The 22,486-nt window shown below is 41.3% G+C and overlaps 1 protein-coding gene across 12 annotated transcripts in view; it reads left to right on the top strand.

Moving 5' to 3' along the window:
- Nucleotides 1–4,723: 4,723 nt before the first annotated feature.
- The window catches only part of OR1J2 (olfactory receptor family 1 subfamily J member 2), a 109,337-nt gene continuing 91,574 nt past the window's right edge, over nucleotides 4,724–22,486 (top strand). For 10 of the 12 annotated variants that reach the window (XM_016961604.3, XM_054659046.2, XM_063788363.1 and 7 more), the window contains exons 1-3: nucleotides 4,843–5,672; nucleotides 14,605–14,673; nucleotides 15,663–15,780. The gene's annotated coding sequence lies outside the window, so the exon portion shown is untranslated. Of the gene's footprint in view, nucleotides 5,673–14,604; nucleotides 14,674–15,662; nucleotides 15,781–22,486 lie in introns of all 12 variants that reach the window. The other 2 variants (XR_010148866.1, XM_054659050.2) reach the window with 2 other exon arrangements.

Here is a 22,486-nt window from a genome sequence, read left to right as displayed (position 1 = left end):
TTGAGCCATTTGTACAATTGCATCTTGGGTTTCAGAACGATGTGGCAGTACACCCTTGCAGGTTTCTGTGGCAGGTCGGTCTCCCTCCTGCCTTCAACTGGAGTATAACATACAGCAAAGAGCATTAATCTTATGTGCATAATTCGACATATTTTTACACATGTATAAACCGCCAAAGAAATCAAGATATAGAACATTCCCAGCACTCTAGAAGGCTCTTCTGTGCTCCTTCCCAGTCAAAAACCACTGAAAGGTAACCACTATTTTCACTTTTATCACTTTTGATTAGTTTTGTCTACTCACGAACTTCATTTGAATAGTGTCATAAAGTATGTACTTTTTTGTGTGTTTGGCTTCTTTTGCTCAACATAACATTTGTTGACATCCATGTTGCTGTGTATATCAGCAGTTTGATCTTTTTATTGCTGTGTAATTAACGTATATCACAGTTGATTTATCTAGTCTTCTGTTGATGGACATTTGGGTTGTTTCCATTTTTTTTACTATTATGAATAAAACTACCCTCTATGGTAGATTTTAACTCTTTTTTTTTTTTTTTTTGAGACGGAGTCTCACTCTGTCGCCCAGGCTGGAGTGCAGCGGTGCGATCTTGGCTCACTGCAAGCTCCACCTTCTGGGTTCACGCCATTCTCCTGCCTCGGCCTCCCGAGTAACTGGGACTACAGGTGCCCACCACCACACCTGGCTAATTTTTTTTGTATTTTTAGTAGAGACGGGGTTTCACTGTGTTAGCCAGGATGGTCTCGATCTCCTGACCTCGTGATCCGCCCACCTCGGCCTCCCAGAGTGCTGGGATTACAGACATGAGCCACCACGCCAGGCCGATTTTAACTCTTATAATGAGGGCTGTAATTAAAACGTCATCTTTATATACACTTATTATGGGAAATGGTTCCAGTTCTCTATTCAAAATTCCCCTTTGTGTCTTCTCTTGCTTCATGGACTGATGGAAAGAGAAAGTGGATTCATGAGGGTACACGTACCATTAGAGAAGGAGAAAGGGAGCATATATTTATCAGACATCTACTCTGGGGCGTGTATTTTACCTGCCTATTTTATTAACTCCTCCTAACAATTTTGTAGGTAGGTTTTCCTGTTTCACAGAGGATGAAATTGAGACACAGAAAAATTAGGTGACCTGTCTGGAGTCATACAGCTACAAAGTGGTAGGAGGTCACATGAAATTCCAAAGCGTGGCCTTTTTCCACCATGTGCCCTGTCCAAATCATCTAGAACCAGAATCACAGTAGGGATGGGGGAGTGGAGGGTGGTAGGCATTGGTGATATTGATGCACTTCCAGATGATTCTATCCATAAGCCTCAGAGGGAGCCCTCTGCACTGTATCATGCTGCCTTTGGTCATTCTTTTCCTCTTTAGATGAGTGACGTTTTCTTTCCTCTCCCCATGACTCACTTTTTCCACGCTTGCTGTCTCCTTTCTAATCTATGACTCACACTCTGCATCCTCAGTGACGTTCACTGCATATAACTGGTTATCTGAAATCTCAAAGCAGTGCCATCTCTCTCCCTGCCTGCTGCCCACTTGCCCTTACCCCTTCCCTCACCAAGTGAGCCACACTCAGTGAGGCCCCAACCCAAGCTCTGCCTCCTTCACCAGGCTGATGCTCAAGGATCTGCTCTTGTCTTGATTCTCAGTTCCTGCCCTTATGGGAGGGATTCAGGGCAGATCCTAATTTCCTCCTCCTCCCCACTCACCCTATGGGGTGGAAAAGACGGTCTACCAGTTATTTTTCTTTCATTGTGGTAAAATACATGTAATGTAAAGTTGATCATTTTAAACACCTTACAGCGTGCAATTGAATGGCATTTAGTATATTCACAATGTGGCGCAACCATCACCAATACCTAGTTCTAGAACATTTTCATCATTCCAAAGGAAACCCCATAACCATTTTCAGCAGTCACTCTCCATCTCCAGCCCCTGGCAACCATTAACTTTCTTTCTGTCTGACAGTGTTGACAGCATTCACTACATGCCAGGCATTGTGCTAATATCATGATATGCATACCTTATTAATTCTCATGCCAGCAGCTCTGTGAAACTGGGGTTCTTCCTTCCATTTCACAGATGAGACAATTGAGGCTCAGAGAGAAAAGATTTATGTGAGGTCACAAAGCCCGTAAGTGGTAGAACCTGGACAAAACCACCCCCCACTCCAGCCCAGTGCTGTTTCCAACCACTGCTAAATGATGACCAAAACATGAATGATGCAGGTCTGGGTAACTCCTAAGCACATATATTTTCCATTCCAAAAGAATATTCTTTCCACTCCATCCTGAAGGTCAGTGGTAACAAAAAACAAACAAACGCAGTGAGCACAAATTCAAATGACTTACGTTCCAGGAATTTTCTGGGATCTGTGACCCCAGAAACTATTAGTTGACATCTTGGGATGGCACACAGGGCAAGCAGAGTAAGAAATAAAGTGACTCCAAATGTGTCACAGGCTGAGGGGGTCTCACGAAAGGAAAGGTTCTAACTGGTACCGGATGGCTGTTTCTCCTGCCTTGTCGTCTAAGATTCTTTCTTCAAGAGTTTGGGCTTTTGGTTGCTAGGACCATGTAGGCTGACTTCCCTTATGGTTCCAGAAACGAAGGAAGCAATTGCAATCTCTATGTCCACAAAAAAAGGAGGAGCTTATTAGACTTAACAGAAAAGCTACCATATGACATGCAAGCAAGGCCACATTTTCCTGATCTTCATGCAATTAAGACAAATCTGTGTTGGATGCCTCGTCCTACCTCACACCAAACATGTTAAAATGTGGCCATATGGCACATTTAGTATAATTTACATATATATGTTGAGGTAGGTTTTAGTTGACTAACATAATACACTTTGTAGACATTTAATTAAACATTTATAACTTTCATTTTGTAAGTTTTTGGGACAGTACATTATTTCTTCCAAGTCTCAAATAATTCCATAAACCTTTGAAAAGGTCAGTGACCACCAGGCATTGTGCATTGTGTGGGTTTCTTAAACAACCTTGCTTTGTGAGCCTCTCTGCATGATCACTGTTGTTGAGTAGCTGGTTATTCTGGTCATTGGTCTGAATCTGATTGCCTTTATCACTCAGCCAGACAAGAGCTCAGAGGTGGAGTCTCTGCTGATTTGGAAAAATATGGAACATAAGTTCCCCAACAAAGTGTTCCAGTAGATTATTTTTACATATCGTGCTTCACAAATATAGCTGAACTTGTAGCTGCCATTCAAAATGGCAGCTGGTCTGGACACTAATTGTTAGCAGTTTAGGGAGGACGCAGGGAATCTCACCATTGATGGACTTTGAGCAGTGTAAAAATTGGTAAAGCATAGGGGTACCTGTGGGCATAACCTTGCTAGTAGAAGAGTAGTGACAGAAAAATCATCAAAGGCTTAATAGCGAGGTGGCTTAAAAATAAATTTACAATGCAAATTGAGACATACTTTGTTTACATTAAAATGCACACATCTCAAGTTTACAGCTTGAACTTTTTTTTTTTGAGACAGGGTCTTGCTGTCATCCCAGCTGGAGTGCAGAGGTGTGTGATCGCAACTCTCTACAGCCTTGACCTCTGAGCCTCAAGCAATCCTTCTACCTCAGCCTCCTGAGTAGCTGGGACCACAGGTATGCAAAACCACACCTGGCTAATTTATTTTTTATTAATTTAATTTAATTTAATTAATTTATTTTTTTAAGACAGAGTCTTGCTCTGTCACCAGGCTGGAGTCCAGTGGGGCAATCTTGCCTCACTGCAACCTCAGCCTCTCAGATTCAAGCGATTCTCCTGCCTCAGCCTACCGAGTAGCTGGGACTACAGGTGCGCGCCACCACGCCCAGCTAATTTTTGCATTTTTAGTAGAGATGGGGTTTCACCATGTTGGCCAGGATAGTCTCAATTTCCTGACCTTGTGATCTGCCCACCTTGGCCTCCCAAAGTGCTGGGATTACAAGTGTGAGCAACTGCACCTGGCCTATTTTTATTTTTTGTAGGGATGGGGCCTCCCTCTGTTGCCCAGGCTGGTCTCGAACTCCTGAGCTCAAGAAATCCTCCTGCCTCAGTTTCCCAAAGTGCCCCTGTGTCCGGAATTGGTGGGTTCTTGGTCTCACTGACTTCAAGAATGAAGCCGTGGACCCTCAAGGTGAGTGTTACAGTTCTTAAAGGCAGCATGTCCGGAGTTTGTTCCTTCTGATGTTCGAATGTGTTCAGAGTTTCTTCCTTCTGGTGGGTTCGTGGTCTCACTGGCTCAGGAGTGAAGCTGTGGACCTTTGCGGTGAGGGTTACAGCTCTTAAGGCGGTGCGTCTGGAGTTGTTAGTTCCTCCCGGTGGGTTCGTGGTCTCGCTGGCTTCAGGAGTGAAGCTGTAGATCTTCGAGGTGAGTGTTACAGCTCATAAAGGCAATGTGGACCCAAACAGTGAGCAGCAGCAAGATCTACTGCAAAGAGCAAAAGAACAAAGCACCCACGGTTTGGAACAAGACCTGAGCAGGTTGCCACCGGGGTGCAGGCAGCCTGCTTTTATTCTCTTATCTGGCCCCACCCACATCCTGCTGATTGGTCCATTTTACAGAGCTGATTGGTCTGTTTTACAGAGCACTGATTGGTCCGTTTTGACAGGGTGCTGATTGGTGCGTTTACAATCCCTGAGCTGGACACAAGGGTTCTCCAAGTCCCCACCAGAGTAGCCAGATACAGAGTGTCTGTTGGTGCATTCACAAACCCTGAGCTAGACACAGGGTGCTGATTGGTGTGTTTACAAACCTTGAGCTAGATACAGAGTGCCCATTAGTGTATTTATAATCCCTTAGCTAGACATAAACGTTCTCCAACTCCCCACCAGAGTAGCTAGATACGAGTGTCGATTGGTGCATTCACAAACCCTGAGCTAGACACAGGGTACTGATTGGTGTATTTACAATCCCTTAGCTAGACATAAAGGTTCTCCAAGTCCCCACCAGACACAGGAGCCCAGCTGGCTTCATCCAGTGGATCCCGCACCGGGGCCGCAGGTGGAGCTGCCTGCCAGTCCCGCGCCGTGCGCCTGCACTCCTCAGCCCTTAGGTGGTCGATGGGACTGGGCGCCGTAGAGTAGGGGGTGGCGCTCGACTGGGAGGCTGGGGCGGCGCAGGAGCCCATGGCGCGGGGAGGCTCAGGCATGGCGGGCTGCAGGGCCCGAACCCTGCCCGGGGGGAGGCAGCTAAGGCCCGGCGAGAAGTCGAGCACAGCAGCTGCTAGCCCAGGTGCTAAGCCCCTCACTGCCGCGGGCCAGTGGGGCCGGCTGGCCGCTCCGAGTGTGGGGCCCGCCGAGCGCCCGCCCACCCGGAACTGGCGCTGGCCCGCAAGCGCCGTGCGCAGCCCCGCAAGCGCCGTGCGCAGCTCCGGTTCCCGCCTGCGCCTCTCCCTCCACACCTACCCGCAAGCTGAGGGAGCCGGCTCCGGCCTCGGCCAGCCCAGGAAGGGGCTCCCACAGTGCAGCGGCGGGCTGAAGGGCTCCTCAAGTCCCGCGAAAGTGGGAGCTCAGGCAGACGAGGCGTCGGGAGCGAGCGAGAGCTGCGAGAACTGCCAGCACGCTGTCACCTCTCACCACGATTACAGGTGTAAGCCACAGTACCTGGCCTACCTTGAAGTTTTTTTTAACCTAAAGAGGTAACTGCTAGTCTGACTTCTAGCACTGTAGATAGTTTAGCCTGTTCTTGAACTTCATACGAATGGCATCATACTATATATATTCTTTAATTAATTTTTTAAAGAGACAGGGTCTCATTCTGATGCCCAGACTGGAGTGCAGTGGTGCAATCATAACTTGCTGCAGCCTTGACTTCCTGAGCTCAAGGGATCCTCCTGCCTCAGCCTCCTGAGTAGCTGGGACTACAGACACCATGCCTGGCTAATTTTAAATTTTTTTTTTTTTTTTGTATAGATGGGGTCTCGCTGGTCTTGAACTCTTAGGCTCAAGTGATCCTACTGACTCAGTCTCCCAAAGTACTGAGACTACAGGCATGAGACACCACACCTGGCCTATATATAGTCTTTTAAAAGTTTCTTACTTCTTTTGCTTAACGTAATGTCTTGTGAAATTATCCACGTTGCTGTGTTTATCAGCAGTTTGTTCTTTTTCAGTCCTGGGTGACATTCTGTTGGGTAAACATACAGCAATTTGTTTATCCTTGTTTATCCTTGCTGATGGACATTTAGATTGTTTCTTGTTTGGGCTATTGTGAAAACAACTATTGTGAGTATTTGATACAAGTCATTTGTGAATATAAGTCTTCCTTTCTCTTAAGTAAATATCACAAATATTTGTAATACCTGTAACTTCTAGTAGTGATAAGACAACCCAGCAAGAAGGCAAAAGATTCCAGCAGACACATCATAAAAGAAGATATGCAAATAAATAATATGATCATTTACTCTAAATAAATATTTGGAGTAGAATTTCTAGATCATATGGTAGATAGGTATTTAATTTTAAGACACTGCCAAATAGTTTTCCAAAGGGGTCGTAATGTGCTGTACTCCCCTCAACAATGTATGACAGTTCTAGTGGTGCCACATCTTTGGCAACACTTGGTTCTCATATGTTTTTAATTGAGCCATTTTCCTGGTGGTTGTTAAGTGGTATCTCATTGTAATTTTAATTTTCATTTCTGTGACGACTAACGATGTTGAGTATCTTTTCATATATCATTGGTCATTTGCACATCTTCTTTTATGATGTGTCTGTTTGAATCTTTTGCCCTTTTATTGGGTTGTTTCTCTTGTCACTATTATAAGTTATAGGTATTGCAAATAGTTTCTCCTAGTCTGTGGTTTGCCCTTTTATTTTCTTAACATAACTTTGAAGAATATAATTTAAAACATTTTAATAAAGCCCAACTTACCCATTTTTCCCTTATGGTTAGTGTTTTTGTTTTTTATCCTGTCTAAAAAATTGTATTTACTGCAATGTCACAAAGATATTCTCCAGTTTTTTTCTCTAGAAGGTTTGTAGTTTTACGCTTAGGTCTCAACTCCATTTTAACTTAATTTTGGCATATCATATGCTAAGGCCATGATACAGATAGAGCCAAGGTTTCTTTCTTTCCATTTAGACATCTAGTTGCTCTAGCATCATTTGTTGAATAGACTACTCCTTCCCCAATTTAATTGCACTAGCACCTTTATAAACAGCTAAGTGACTGGATATATGTGTGTCTATTTCTGGACTCTCCGTTATTTCACTGATTTATTTATGCTTACGACAACATCACACAGGTTTGTAGCTTTAAGTAAGTAGATAAGTAGCTATTTAGTAAGTCTTGAAAATGTTTAGTATAAGTTTTCCACCTCGGTTTTTAAAATTTTTTTGAAGATGATTTTGGCTTTTCTAGGTCTTTTGCGTTTCCGTAAAAATCTTATAATCACCTTGTCAGTTTCTATAAAAACAGCTGCTGGGATTTTGATAGGGACAGTGTTGAATCTATAGATCAAATAGGGAAGAACTGACATCTTTTTTTTTAAATTTTATTATTATTATACTTTAAGTTTTAGGGTACATGTGCACAATGTGCAGGTTTGTTACATATGTATACATGTGCCATGTTGGTGTACTGCACCCATTAACTCGTCATTTAGCATTAGATATATCTCCTAATGCTATCCCTCCCCCGTCCCCCCACCCCACAACAGTCACCGGAGTGTGATGTTCCCCTTCCTGTGTCCATGTGTTCTCATTGTTCAATTCCCACCTATGAGTGAGAACATGCGGTGTTTGGTTTTTTGTCCTTGCAATAGTTTGCTGAGAATGATGGTTTCCAGTTTCATCCATGTCCGTATAAAGGACATGAACTCATCGTTTTTTATGGCTGCATCGTATTCCATGGTGTATATGTGCCACATTTTCTTAATCCAATCTATCGTTGTTGGACATTTGGGTTGGTTCCAAGTCTTTGCTATTGTGAATAGTGCTGCAGTAAACATACGTGTGCATGTCCCTTTATAGCAGCATGATTTATAATCCTTTGGGCATATACCCAGTAATGGGATGGCTGGGTCAAATGGTATTTCTAGTTCTAGATCCCTGAGGAATCGCCACACTGACTTCCACAATGGTTGAACTAGTTTACAGTCCCACCAACAGTGTAAAATTGTTCCTATTTCTCCACATCCTCTCCAGCACCTGTTGTATCCTGACTTTTTAATGATCGCCATTCTAACTGGTGTGAGATGGTATCTCATTGTGGTTTTGATTTGCATTTCTCTGATGGCCAGTGATGATGAGCATTTTTTCATGTGTTTTTTGCCTGCATAAATGTCTTCTTTTGAGAAGTGTCTGTTCATATCCTTCGCCCACTTTTTGATGGGGTTGTTTGTTTTTTTCTTGTAAATTTGTTTGGGTTCATTGTAGATTGTGGATATTAGCCCTTTGTCAGATGAGTAGGTTGCAAAAATGTTCTCCCATTCTGTAAGTTGCCTATTCACTCTGATGGTAGTTTCTTTTGCTGTGCAGAAGCTCTTTAGTTTAATTAGATCCCATTTGTCAATTTTGGCTTTTGTTGCCATTGCTTTTGGTGTTTTAGACATGAAGTCCTTGCCCATGCCTATGTCCTGAATGGTATTGCCTAGGTTTTCTTCTAGGGTTTTTATGGTTTTGGGGCTAACATTTAAGTCTTTAATCCATCTTGAATTAATTTTTGTATAAGGTGTAAGGAAGGGATCCAGTTTCAGCTTTGTACATATGGCTAGCCAGTTTTCCCAGCACCATTTATTAAATAGGGAATCCTTTCCCCATTGCTTGTTTTTCTCAGGTTTGTCAAAGATCAGATAGTTGTAGATATGCAGCATTATTTCCGAGAGCTCTGTTCTGTTCCATTGATCTATATCTCTGTTTTGGTACCAGTACCATGCTGTTTTGGTTACTGTAGCCTTGTAGTATAGTTTGAAGTCAGGTAGCGTGATGCCTCCAGCTTTGTTCTTTTGGCTTAGGATTGACTTGGCGATGCGGGCTCTTTTTTGGTTCCATATGAACTTTAAAGTAGTTTTTTCCAATTCTGTGAAGAAAGTCATTGGTAGCTTGATGGGGATGGCATCGAATCTATAAATTACCTTGGGCAGTATGGGCATTTTCACGATATTGATTCTTCCTACCCATGAGCATGGAACGTTCTTCCATTTGTTTGTATCCTCTTTTATTTCATTGAGCAGTGGTTTGTAGTTCTTCTTGAAGAGGTCCTTCACATCCCTTGTAAGTTGGATTCCTAGGTATTTTATTCTCTTTGAAGCAATTTTGAATAGGAGTTCACTCATGATTTGGCTTTCTGTTTGTCTGTTATTGGTGTATAAGAATGCTTGTGATTTTTGTACATTGATTTTGTATCCTGAGACTTTGCTGAAGTTGCTTATCAGCTTAAGGAGATTTTGGGCTGAGACAATGGGGTTTTCTAGATATACAATCATGTCGTCTGCAAACAGGGACAATTTGACTTCCTCTTTTCCTGATTGAATACCCTTTATTTCCTTCTCCTGCCTAATTGCCCTGGCCAGAACTTCCAACACTATGTTGAATAGGAGTGGTGAGAGAGGGCATCCCTGTCTTGTGCCAGTTTTCAAAGGGAATACTTCCAGTTTTTGCCCATTCAGTATGATATTGGCTGTGGGTTTGTCATAGATAGCTCATATTATTTTGAGGTATGTCCCATCAATACCTAATTTATTGAGAGTTTTTAGCATGAAGCGTTGTTGAATTTTGTCAAAGGCCTTTTCTGCATCTATTGAGATAATCATGTGGTTTTTGTCTTTGGTTCTGTTTATATGCTGGATTACATTTATTGATTTTCATATGTTGAACCAGCCTTGCATCCCAGGGATAAAGCCCACTTGGTCATGGTGGATAAGCTTTTTGATGTGCTGCTGGATTCAGTTTGCCAGTATTTTATTGAGGATTTTTGCATGAATGTTCATCAAGGATATTGGTCTAAAATTCTCTTTTTTTGTTGTGTCTCTGCCAGGCTTTGGTATCAGGATGATGCTGGCTTCATAAAATGAGTTAGGGAGGATTCCCTCTTTTTCTATTGATTGGAATAGTTTCAGAAGGAATGGTACCAGCTCTTCCTTGTACCTCTGGTAGAATTCGGCTGTGAATCCATCTGGTCCTGGACTCTTTTTGGTTGGTAAGCTATTGATTATTGCCACAATTTCAGATCCTGTTATTGGTCTATTCAGAGATTCAACTTCTTCCTGGTTTAGTCTTGGGAGGGTGGATGTGTTGAGGAATTTATCCATTTCTTCTAGATTTTCTAGTTTATTTGCATAGAGGTGTTTGTAGTATTCTCTGATGATAGTTTGTATTTCTGTGGGATTGGTGGTGATATCCCCTTTATCATTTTTTATTGCGTCTATTTGATTCTTTCCTCTTTTCTTCTTTATTAGTCTTGCTAACAGTCTATCAATTTTGTTGATCTTTTCAAAAAACCAGCTCCTGAATTCATTGATTTTTTGAAGGGTTTTTTGTGTCTCTGTTTCCTTCAGTTCTGCTCTGATTTTAGTTATTTCTTGCCTTCTGCTAGCTTTTGAATGTGTTTGCTCTTGCTTTTCTAGTTCTTTTAATTGTGATGTTAGGGTGTCAATTTTGGATCTTTCCTGCTTTCTCTTGTGGGCATTTAGTGCTATAAATTTCCCTCTACACACTGCTTTGAATGTGTCCCAGAGATTCTGGTATGTTGTGTCTTTGTTCTCATTGGTTTCAAACATCTTTATTTCTGCCTTCATTTCGTTATGTACCCAGTAGTCACTCAGGAGCAGGTTTTTCAGTTTCCATGTAGTTGAGTGGTTTTGAGTGAGTTTCTTAATCCTGAGTTCTAGTTTTATTGCACTGTGGTCTGAGAGACAGTTTGTTATAATTTCTGTTCTTTTACATTTGCTGAGGAGTGCTTTACTTCCAACTATGTGGTCAGTTTTGGAATAGGTGTGTTGTGGTGCTGAAAAGAATGTATATTCTGTTGATTTGGGGTAGAGAGTTCTGTAGATGTCTATTAGGTCAGCTTGGTGCAGAGCTGAGTTCAATTCCTGGGTATCCTTGTTAACTTTCTGTCTCGTTGATCTGTCTAATGTTGACAGTGGGGTGTTAAAGTCTCCCATTATTATTGTGTGGGAGTCTAAGTCTCTTTGTAGGTCACTCAGGACTTGCTTTATGAATCTGGGTGCTCCTGTATTGGGTGCATATATATTTAGGATAGTTAGCTCTTCTTGTTGAATTGATCCCTTGACCATTATGTAATGGCCTTCTTTGTCTCTTTTGATCTTTGCTGGTTTAAAGTCTGTTTCATCAGAGACTAGGATTGCAACCCCTGCCTTTTTTTGTTTTCCATTTGCTTGGTAGATCTTCCTCCATCCCTTTATTTTGAGCCTATGTGTGTCTCTGCATGTGAGATGGGTTTCCTGAATACAGCACACTGATGGGTCTTGACTCTTTATCCAATTTGCCTGTCTGTGTCTTTTAATTGGAGCATTTAGCCCATTTACATTTAAAGTTAATATTGTTATGTGTGAATTTGGTCCTGTCATTATGATGTTAGCTGGTTATTTTGCTCATTAGTTGATGCAGTTTCTTCCTAGCCTTGATGGTCTTTACATTTTGGCATGTTTTTGCAGTGGCTGATACCGGTTGTTCCTTTCCATGTTTAGTGCTTCCTTCAGGAGCTCTTTTAGGGCAGGCCTGGTGGTGACAAAATCTCTCAGCATTTGCTTGTCTGTAAAGGATTTTATTTCTCCTTCACTTATGAAGCTTAGTTTGGCTGGATATGAAATTCTGGGTTGAAAATTCTTTTCTTTAAGAATGTTGAATATTGGCCCCCACTCTCTTCTGGCTTGTAGAGCTTCTGCCAAGAGATCCGCTGTTAGTCTGATGGACTTCCCTTTGTGGGTAACCCAACCTTTCTCTCTGGCTGCCCTTAACATTTTTTCCTTCATTTCAACTTTGGTGAATCTGACAATTATGTGTCTTGGAGTTGCTCTTCTTGAGGAGTATCTTTGTGGCGTTCTCTGTATTTCCTGAATCTGAATGTTGGCCTGCATTGCTAGATTGGGGAAGTTCTTCTGGGTAATGTCCTGCAGAGTGTTTTCCAACTTGGTTCCATTCTCCCCGTCACTTTCAGGTACACCAATCAGACATAGATTTGGTCTTTTCACATAGTCCCATATTTCTTGGAGGCCTTGTTCGTTTCTTTTTATTCTTTTTTCTCTAAACTTCCCTTCTTGCTTCATTTCATTCATTTCATCTTCCATCACTGATACCCTTTCTTCCAGTTGATCGCATTGGCTCCTGAGGCTTCTGCATTCTTTACGTAGTTCTCAAGCCTTGGCTTTCAGCTCCATCAGGTCCTTTAAGGACTTGTCTGCATTGGTTATTCTGGTTATCCATTCATCTAATTTTTTTTCAAAGTTTTTAACTTCTTTGCCATTGGTTTGAATTTCCTCCTGTAGCTTGGAGTAGTTTGATCGTCTGAAGCCTTCTCTCAACTTGTCAAAGTCATTCTCCGTCCAGCTTTGTTCCGTTGCTGGTGAGGAGCTGTGTTCCTTTGGAGGAGGAGAGGCGCTCTGCTTTTTAGAGTTTCCAGTTTTTCTGCTCTGTTTTTTCCCCATCTTTGTGGTTTTATCTACTTTTGGTCTTTGATGATGATGACGTACAGATGGGTTTTTGGTGTGGATGTCCTTTCTGTTTGTTAGTTTTCCTTCTAACAAATAGGACCCTCAGCTGCACGTCTGTTGGAGTTTGCTAGAGATCCACTCCAGATGCTGTTTGCCTGGGTATCAGCAGTGGTGGCTGCAGAGCAGCGGTGGCTGTAGAACAGTGGATATTGGTGACCTGCAAATGCTGCTGCCTGATCGTTCCTCTGGAAGTTTTGTCTCAGAGGAGTACCTGGCCGCGTGAGGTGTCAGTCTGCCCCTACTGGGGGGTGCCCTCCCAGTTAGGCTGCTTGGGGGTCAGGGACCCACTTGAGGAGGCAGTCTGCCCATTCTCAGATCTCAAGCTGTGTGCTGGGAGAACCAATGCTCTCTTCCAAGCTGTCAGACAGGGACATTTAAGTCTGCAGAGGTTACTGCTGTCTTTTTGTTTGTCTGTGCCCTGCCTCCAGAGGTTGAGTCTACAGAGGCAGGCAGGCTCCACCCAGTTCGGGCTTCCTGGCTGCTTTGTTTACCTAATCAAGCCTGGGCAATGGCAGGCACCCCTCCCCCAGCCTCGCTGCTGCCTTGCAGTTTGATCTCAGACTGCTGTGCTAGCAATTAGCGAGACTCCGTGGGCATAGGACCCTCCGAGCCATGTGTGGAATATAATCTCCTGGTGTGCCGTTTTTTAAGCCCGTTGGAAAAGCGCAGTATTAGGGTGGGAGTGACCCGATTTTCCAGGTGCCATCTGTCACCCCTTTCTTTGACTAGGAAAGGGAATTCCCTGACCCCTTGCACTTCCTGAGTGAGGCAATGCCTCGCCCTGCTTCGGGTCACGCATGGTGCTCTGCACCCACTGTCCTGCACCCACTGTTGGCACTCCCTAGTGAGATGAACCCGGTACCTCAGTTGGAAATGCAGAAATCACCTGTCTTCTGCATCGCTCATGCTGGGAGCTGTAGACCGGAGCTGTTCCTATTCAGCTATCTTGGCTCTCCCCTCCAGACTGACATCTTAATATTGAGCCTTCCAGTTTAGGAGCATGGTGTATTTTTTCCTTTACTTAGGTTTTTAATCTCAGCATTGTTTTGTAGTTTTCAGTGTACAGATTTTGTATGATTTTGTTAAATTTAGCCACAAATATTTTTTTGATGATATTGTAGATGAAATTTTTTTTTTCCTACCTTCATTTTAGGTTCAAGGGGTACATGTGCAGGTTTGTTATGTGGATAAATTACTGGTTTTTTTTTTTTTAAATTTACTTTGGCTTGTTTTTTTGCCTAGTATATAGAAATACGATTGACTTTTTGGATCCTGGAAACTCACTAAATTTACATATTGGCTTTAGTAGATTTTTTTTCCTTGCATATTCTTTAGGCCTTTCTATGTATATGATAGTGTTATCTTTGAATAAGAACAGTTTTACTCCTTTCTTTTTAACATGCATGCCTTTTTACTTCTTTTTCTTGCCATGCTGTATAGCTAGGATCTTTAATACAATATTTAGTAGAATCAGTGAGAGAAGACACCCTTCCCTTGTTCCTATCTTAGGATGATGGCATTTAGTCTTTTGCCATTAAGTGTAATGTTAGCTGTGTTTTGTGGAATGACCTTTCATCAGTTTGAGAAAGTTGTTTTTTATTCTGAGCTTACTGACAGTTCTATTTATTGTTGTTTTTTTTTGCCATATGCTTTTTCTCCATCTATTGAGATATTAAAGTTGTTTTTCTTTTTTCCTCTATTGATATGGTAAATTACATGAATTGATTTTTAAATGTTGAACCAATTTTGCATATCTGGGATAAACCATCCTTGGACATAAGGTCTTATTCTTTCTATGTATTGTTGCATTCAATTTGATAATATTTTAAGTAGATTTTTATGTTTATATTTATGTTTTTATGTTCATTTTTATGTTTTATATATATGTTATCAGGATAATGCTGGTCTCACAAAATGGATTGGGAAATGCCACACCTCTACTTTCTGAAAGAGTTTACATAAGGTTGGTGTTATTTCTTCTTTAAATGATTAATAGAACTTATTAATGAGTAGATCAGAAAGCTGAGCGAAAAAAAAAAAGAATTATTAATGAGGCCGTCTGAGGATTGAGGATCTGTTTTGGGAGGGTTTTAAGTCATTAATTTGATTTTAAAAGGAGATACATAGTTATTTAGATTTTCTATGTTTCTTGAGTCTGTTTTCATAATTGCACCTTTCAAAGAATTTGTCCTTAGGTTGTCGAGTTTATTGGCAGAGAGTTGTTCACAATATACCTTTATCATACTTTTTTATTTTTGTTTTTTGAGAGAGGATCTTGCTGTGTCACCCAGGCTGGAGTGCTGTGGTACAATCACGGCTCACTGCAGTCTCAACTGCCTGGGCTCAGGTTATCCTCTCACCTCAGCCTCCCGAGTAGCTGGGTTGCAGGTGTGTACCACCATGCCCAGCTAATTTTTGTATTTCCTGTAGAGACGGAGTTTCGCCATGTTGGCTAAGCTGGTCTCGAACTCCTGGGCTCAAGCAATCCTCTCACCTTGGCCTCTCAAAGTGTTGGGATTACAGGCATGAGCCACCATGCCCAGCTCCTTTATTATACTTTTTTTTGGTGAGGGAGAGACTGGAGTTTTATTATTAGTCCAGTCAGTCTCCCCAAGCATTCAAGGATCAGAGTTTTTAAGGACAACTTGGTGAGTGGGGGGAAGCCAGTGAGCCGGGAGTGCTGATTGGTTAGGTCAGAGAAGAAATCACAGGAAGTAGAAGCTGTCTTCTTGTTTTGAGTGAGTTCCTGGGTGGGGGGCCACAAGATCAGATGAGCCAGTTTATCGATCTGCATGGTGCTAGCTAATCCATCAAGTTCAGGATCTGTAAAATATCTCAAGCACTGATCTTATGAGCAGTTTAGGGAGGGTCAGAATATTGTAGCCTCCAGCTGCATGACTCCTAAACCATAATTTCTAATCTTTTTTTTTTTTTTTTTTTTTTTTTTGACAGAGCCTCACTCTGTCGCCCATGCTAGAGTGCAATCACGCAATCTTGGCTCACTGCAACCTCTGCCTCCTGGGTTGAAGCGATTCTCCTGCCTCAGCCTCTTGAGTAGCTGGAATTACAGGTACTCACCACCATGCCTGGCTAATTTTGTATTTTTAGTAGAGATGGGGTTTTGCCATGGCTGGTCTTGAACTCCTGACCTCATGTGATCCACCCACCTTGGCCTCCCAAAGTGCTGGGGTTACAGGCATGAGCCACTGTGCCCGGCCCATAATTTCTAATCTTGTGGCTAAGTTGTTAGCCCTAAAAAGGCAGTTTAGTCCCCAGACAAGGAGGGAATTTGCCTTTGGAAAAGCCTGTTCTCATTCTTTGTTTTAAACTATAAACAAAGTTCCTCCCAAAGTTAGTTGTGCCTATCCCCAGGAATGAACAAGGACAGCTTGGAAGTTAAAAACAAGATGGAGTTGGTTAGGTCACATCTCTTTCACTGTCTCAGTTACAATTTTGCAATGGTGGTTTCAATCTCTCCTTTTGGGTTTTATAACACCTTAATCTTAAGGTGTTGGCTAAAGAAGATGGAAAAAGGGTGAAGATCGCTCTAACTTCTTTCTGCTGATAGGGCGTAGTGAGGGTAGGTGTTGATCCCAAGGTGAGAGGAGTGGAACCACTTTGCAATTGTCTGAGCATACTCATGCAGGTCTGGCTGGGGTTCCAAGGTTTGCATGGAAAAGGCATTAGCATTGTCATCTATAGTTTTAGTACTGCATTTAAGGGAACAACATACTATAAGGTAAATAATGAGTACTAGGGTAAGGAGTGCAATTCCCAGTTTTAAAAGTAAAGATTTGAAAGCATTAGTTTGGAGACTTGTAGCCCACAAAGACTTTAGGATCTAGTCCAGACTGCAGAAAAAACTCAAGAACAGATAACAACAGGTGTACTGTAGTTTTTTTTTTAAACATAATTTTTCTGTCATCAGTTCCCATTGTTACTAAAAACAAATCATGATAGAACTGATTTGTTTGCAAAATAAACTTTAGTCTTATTATATTTGGCCTGATTATTTGCATAAAATGCAGCAAGAATAATTATTCCCACATAGGCATTTTAAATTGGCTTTGATGGAACCCTGTTTCATAAGGAATCTCAGATAAGATTTTTTAAAAGCTGAGCCCAGCCATGGGTTTGTACCCTCAAATTACTATGAGTTGGGTATATTCCTCTCCTCTTGAGGTCCTAGGATAACCTGGGGCCCTTGGGCCTCTTAAAAAGTTACATGCTTTACTTACCACTGGTCAGGAACCCTATACAGGGACTGTATAGACAAGGTATGAGGCCAGTTTTCCCAAGGGGCTTTTATTGGCTCTGTAAGTCAAGTTAGATTCCTTAAAGGAAAACATGCCATTCCAGTCTTGGTAAAGTAACCAGTTTCTCCAGCTGTGTCCTGTTACAAAAGAAAGCAGATTCTTATTGCACTTATGCAATAACTATACTGTCATAAGTTGAGAATACTCAAATAGTTTCCAAATTCTGGAGGAATCAAGTAGAGAGAAACAAATATGCTCTAAATTTTGATCATAGAAGTATATTTTACTCAGTTGTTAAAAGCTATACATAGCTCAAAAGAAAAGTTTTCTTGGCTCTGGAAAGAAAAGGATCAGCAACGTTTTTAGCAAAAAGGTCAAAGAATGATTACTTCAGTTTCCTATTAGTTTAGTCCATTCAGTTAACTCCTGTTCTGCTTGATATTCATGAACATTTCAGCTCTCCATGAGAGTCCCAAAAGTTTTTCCTCTATTCTAATGTCACAATCTCCAAAGTTATTAGAAAGCTGCATCCAAAAACACCTCTCAAAGTCCTACAGCCTATTATAAAACACCTTTTGAAGAGGATTGTAACAAGACAACAAATGTCTTTGGATGACAGAAAGTCTCAGGACAGCCATTATTAAAGCTGTAGTTGACCAGGAATTTTGGTTACCTCTGTGGCACACAATAATTTAACATAACAATTATCATTATTACTGATAACATATACTGAGTCATATCAGAATTGTAGGAGTTTCACATAATTTTGGAACATATACCAATAACACATTTACACAAATATATATAGCCCAAAGAAAGCCAAACACCATTTCATATTTGACAATGCTTCCTGTATGATTTTTATACCAAATAAGCCAAACACATCACTTTTAGACTTCAGGGAACCTAATGTCTAACGGATTAGTTAGATCAGAAAATGACATACTTTATAATTTGATTTTGGCAAGGTTGTCAAACACCAAAGGTTTAAAACACCGAATATCACAAAATAGGTTCATAGGTTGTTCATTCATCCAAAGTGGTAACTCAAAAAAACTTTTTAAAAGGCAAAAATCTTTACTTTGATAGAAGAGACAAAACTTTCCAAACAAGACTCAATGAAGTTAGCATGAGGCCAACTGAATCTTTCTCTTTTCTCTTCTCTTTTTTTTTTCCTGCAATTTACCCAAAGGGGCAAACAAAAACCTTTCATTATCTTTTAATATTACATGAAGATCTTTTTCAAAAGAGAAAAACATATTTCATGTTTGCATTACTGCATCTTTAATGCTAAAGCTAGTTTTTAAAGAAAATTTTATAAATCTATCTAGTTTTAATTAGTTTGACCCTAAGGTAAGATTTTCATAAACCTTTTAGAACCCTTTACAATTTTCTGTTAAACAGCAAATCAATTTTCTAAGAAAATCCTGTTATTTGGACACATGGGGCCCAGTTTCTGGCCCTGCATTAGTATGCTTTTATTTTAATGTTTGACTTACAGAAAAAAATTAAATAATCCCCTTCGAATCTTAGCCAACTTGCTCATACCCACAGAACTTTCTTTACAAGACCAAGCCTTCACAAACTCTTTTCACTTTGCTTAAACCTTCAGTTTTTTCCCATTACTCTTTGAGGTTAAGATGATCTTTAAAACCCTCTGAAGTAGACAAAATTACATTCCCTTTAACAAAAGCCACATTCCCATGCCTTCTTATAACCAAAAACACATTCTACTGTCCCTACACACCTTGTATGTAAAACTGTTTCTTCAGTAGTCTCAACTACATGTTACAATGTTAACTATTAGCAATGTTTATTTTTGGTGAAAAACCTGGTAAGTGAGCGATTTTAATTAGGTACTAGGGATGGAACCTAGGGCATCAGAGAGAAGTGCAGATAAGGTCTGACTCTTTCCAGCATAGCCAGAGGGTTGGGCGTGGGTGGGGCATGGCTAACTCCACATGTCCTCAGGCCTTATCTAGAATCTCATGCTACAAAGTAGGTAAATTGAACAATTATCAAAAGTCAAAGAAGCAGTCTATGACCTTAATGCTTTTAGCAAATCTGATATCTGACCTTAAATTTAGACTAAATGCCTACAGTTGAAGACATTTTTATTTTACCAATAATCTTTAAAACTGTCTTTTCCCCCCCAAAATATTACTAACATCACATGAATAAAAAGGCATTAAAGTGTCTATTTTTCTGACAAAATATGATTTAAGCACTTATTCTAAATCAATTAATCAGAGCCCTTTTATATAAATATTACACAAACAACACATAAATACACAGACGGACAGACAGACAGAAGATCCAGCAGTTGTAAGATTTTTCATTTGCTAGTTTTTTTAATTGGATTACTGGCTTCTGGGTGGAGTCCTTGGAGGAACAGGGTCAGGAAAGCATGCAGTTTCTAGGGCCTAATAAGGAGGCACAGCTGGAAGGCAAAGACAGATCCCCAAAATTAAGGGTGCCATTTTAATTTTAATTTTATTTTATTTTGAGACAGAGTCTTGCTCTTTCGCCCATGATGGAGTGCAGTGGCACAATCTTGGCTCATGGCAACTTCTGCAACCTCAAGTGATTCTCATGCCTCAGCCTCCTGAGTAGCTGGGATTACAGGCACCTGCCACCATGCCCAGCTAATTTTTGTATTTTTAGTAGAGACAGGGTTTCACCGTGTTGGTCAGACCAGTCTTGAACTCCTGACCTCAGGTGATCTGCCCACCTTGGCCTCCCAAAGTGCTGGGATAGGGTGTTATTTTATACTGGATCCTGGATCCCCAAAAAGGGGGGAAACACTATGAGAGTAGATAGTGCAGTGCTTCTACCATGCATTTCATTGCAAGGCAACCCAAAGCAAATCAGCCCATTTTGTAATTAGCCCATCCTGCATGGGAGTCTCATGTCTCAGTGGGGGTTGGGGATGTTTCCATATCTTCCAGGTAGCCAAGAGCATGCTTCTCTCTTTGAGGAGTACAAAGAGCCAAGTATCCCTCCATGACTGCCATTAGCTATACCATAAAGTATATTTCCTACCTAGTTATTACACACCAAGGAAGGCCAGAAGAATGAAGTGGTTTTTGATGGCCCTGCTTGCTGTACTATAGCTGTAGGGGTTAAGCCCCTTTACAAAAGAAAATCACCCTTTTCTGTTTTATGGAACCAGAGACAAAAGATTCTAAGTTTTGCAAGATGTTGCACAATGGGCTGCATAGAAAATTGAATTAACATTTTCCATCCCAGCTGGAGCAAAATACACGTAACAAAACAGACACTAGTCACTTCATTCAGGACCCAATATCGACATGGCAAGGCTCAAACTTTCTCCCATTGGTCTCTGTTGTCCTTGGTCTACTCCAGGTGGGGAGGCATGATCTCTGAACAGTAATTCAATGGGTGGTCTCTGGGCAAGGCAAAGAGTGGACAGTCACACCAAGTCAGGCCTGTTGAGCTTTCTTCAGGGCTCACTGAATGTGACCAGTCAAGTAAGGGTGGGGGGCATTCTCAGAGTTAGGCCTGCTGGACTTCTGTCAGCAATTCCTTCTGAGATCTGCTCCACATATACAAACACACACAAAGATGAGATGAACAAAGGCCTTCCAAATCACATCTCTAGCCAAGAACTCCAAGAGTATCCCTTCTAAACTATCCTCCCATTCTCCATCTGAGAAATCTTCCCAAAATCTTCCTGATCCAGAAGTCTCCCAAACCAGGACTCTTCCTGCTAGTTAGGGAGAGCCAACCAAGACCCCTCAGGAACCGAACTGAGACAGACACCCTCAATGGGGCTACAGACAAACTGAGACCTTTGAAGGAGCTGAACCGAGACAGACACCCTGTGGTGGAGCTACATTGTGGGGTGTCACCCCACAATGAGTCTACAGACAGACACCCCACCACGGGCCCACAGAACCAGTCAGGAGAAGGAAGGAGGCATTGGCAGTGTCTAGGATACTCATCAACCCAGACACGCTGCAGTAGGGCTATGGACAGACACCCTGTGATAGGGCCACAGTTATGGGACATCTCCCCAGGACTTTTCCTCCATTGCAATTAAATCCATGCACATTGGGTCGGCAGCACCCTGCCAGTAGAGAGAGTACCAGAGTCAGCTCCAGTCCAAGAGAACTAGGTGGCTTCTTGGGCTGGCCTTTGGATCCATTGCTGGAGGAGGGCTTCTGGACCATGGGCAGGTAGCCACAAGGGCAATCCTGAGCAAGCCCCCAAATTTGTAACCACCCAGTGGGTTCACCTTGTCCACTGCCTAGACAGAGCTGGTTTATTGAGACAGGAGAACTGCAATAGAGAAAGAGTAATTCACACAGAGCCGCTGTGTGGGAGACTGGAGTTTAATTATTACTCAAATCAGTCTCCCCTTTATTATGTTTTCAACATCTGTAAGGCATGTAGTAATGTCCCCTCCATCAATCCAGATATTGATATATTGGCTTTTTGCTTGAGTGTTAGCCACCCTGCATTATATAATCTGGAGAATGCCCTCAGAAGAAAAGCCAATTAAATGTGAATCTAACCTGGTGATTTCCTTCTTGCAAGGTTAATTCCTTCCGTTTTGTACCTGCTTTTGGTTATGCTCCAAAGCCTTCAAACAAAAATTTTTCCCCAGAGTTTCCCTCCCAATAATTTAAAATTATTAAAATGGGAGGCTCAGACTGAGACAAGATGCTTTGCCATTACTGCAATAGAAATTCTATTACCTTGCTGTATATTTTCGTTTATCCTGCCTGTTTTTTGTTCCTTTTTCTCTGTTTTCTTGTCTTCTTTTAAATTATTGTTCAAATTTTGCACTTCTATTAGCTTGTTAGTTATACATTTTATTCTCTTAGTTCTTACTTTAGACATTATAATGTATATCCTTTACTTATTAAAGCCCAATATATTTTTATATTTTTACCATTTCATAGTAAATGCAAGACGTGTAGAACACTTTAACTCCATTTGCTCCCCTCCTGCCTTTTGAGTTAGAGTTTTGATGCATTTTAATACAACACACATTTTAAACCTCACAAGACATCCTTACTATTAATATGCTTTTAGTAAGCAATATTCTTTTAGATTATTCACATTATTTTTCTTTCCATTGCACTGCACTGCTTGCATTTTGTACTTTCACCTGTGATCATTTTCTTTCTTTAGTAGTTTTTTTTAGTATAGGACGTCTGATGATATATGATTCACCCAGGTTATGCTTTCTTCATCAATTCCCCACTCTGCTTTCAATATCGTGGACTATTATGTAGCTAACCGTCACAGTAACTTTAAGGAGGAGGGCCTCTCATTCTCTATCCTTAGAGGTTCTATCTTTTGTCTATTTCTTGCTATAAATACCTCTATTCTTTTTGTTTTCCTTTTCCCACCAGAGAGTCGTTACCAGTCTCTTGTGTCTTCTCATAGCATTCACCAAGAACTTCTCTCTAGAAGTTATTCTTGCACAGCACCCCAATAACTTAGATAAGTGCAATAATTGCAACAATAATCTGATGTTAAAAGTACAAT

This window comes from Pan troglodytes, chromosome 11, assembly GCF_028858775.2.
Source record: "Pan troglodytes isolate AG18354 chromosome 11, NHGRI_mPanTro3-v2.0_pri, whole genome shotgun sequence".
NCBI lineage: Eukaryota > Metazoa > Chordata > Mammalia > Primates > Hominidae > Pan > Pan troglodytes.
This window is presented reverse-complemented; position numbering and strand designations above follow the sequence as displayed.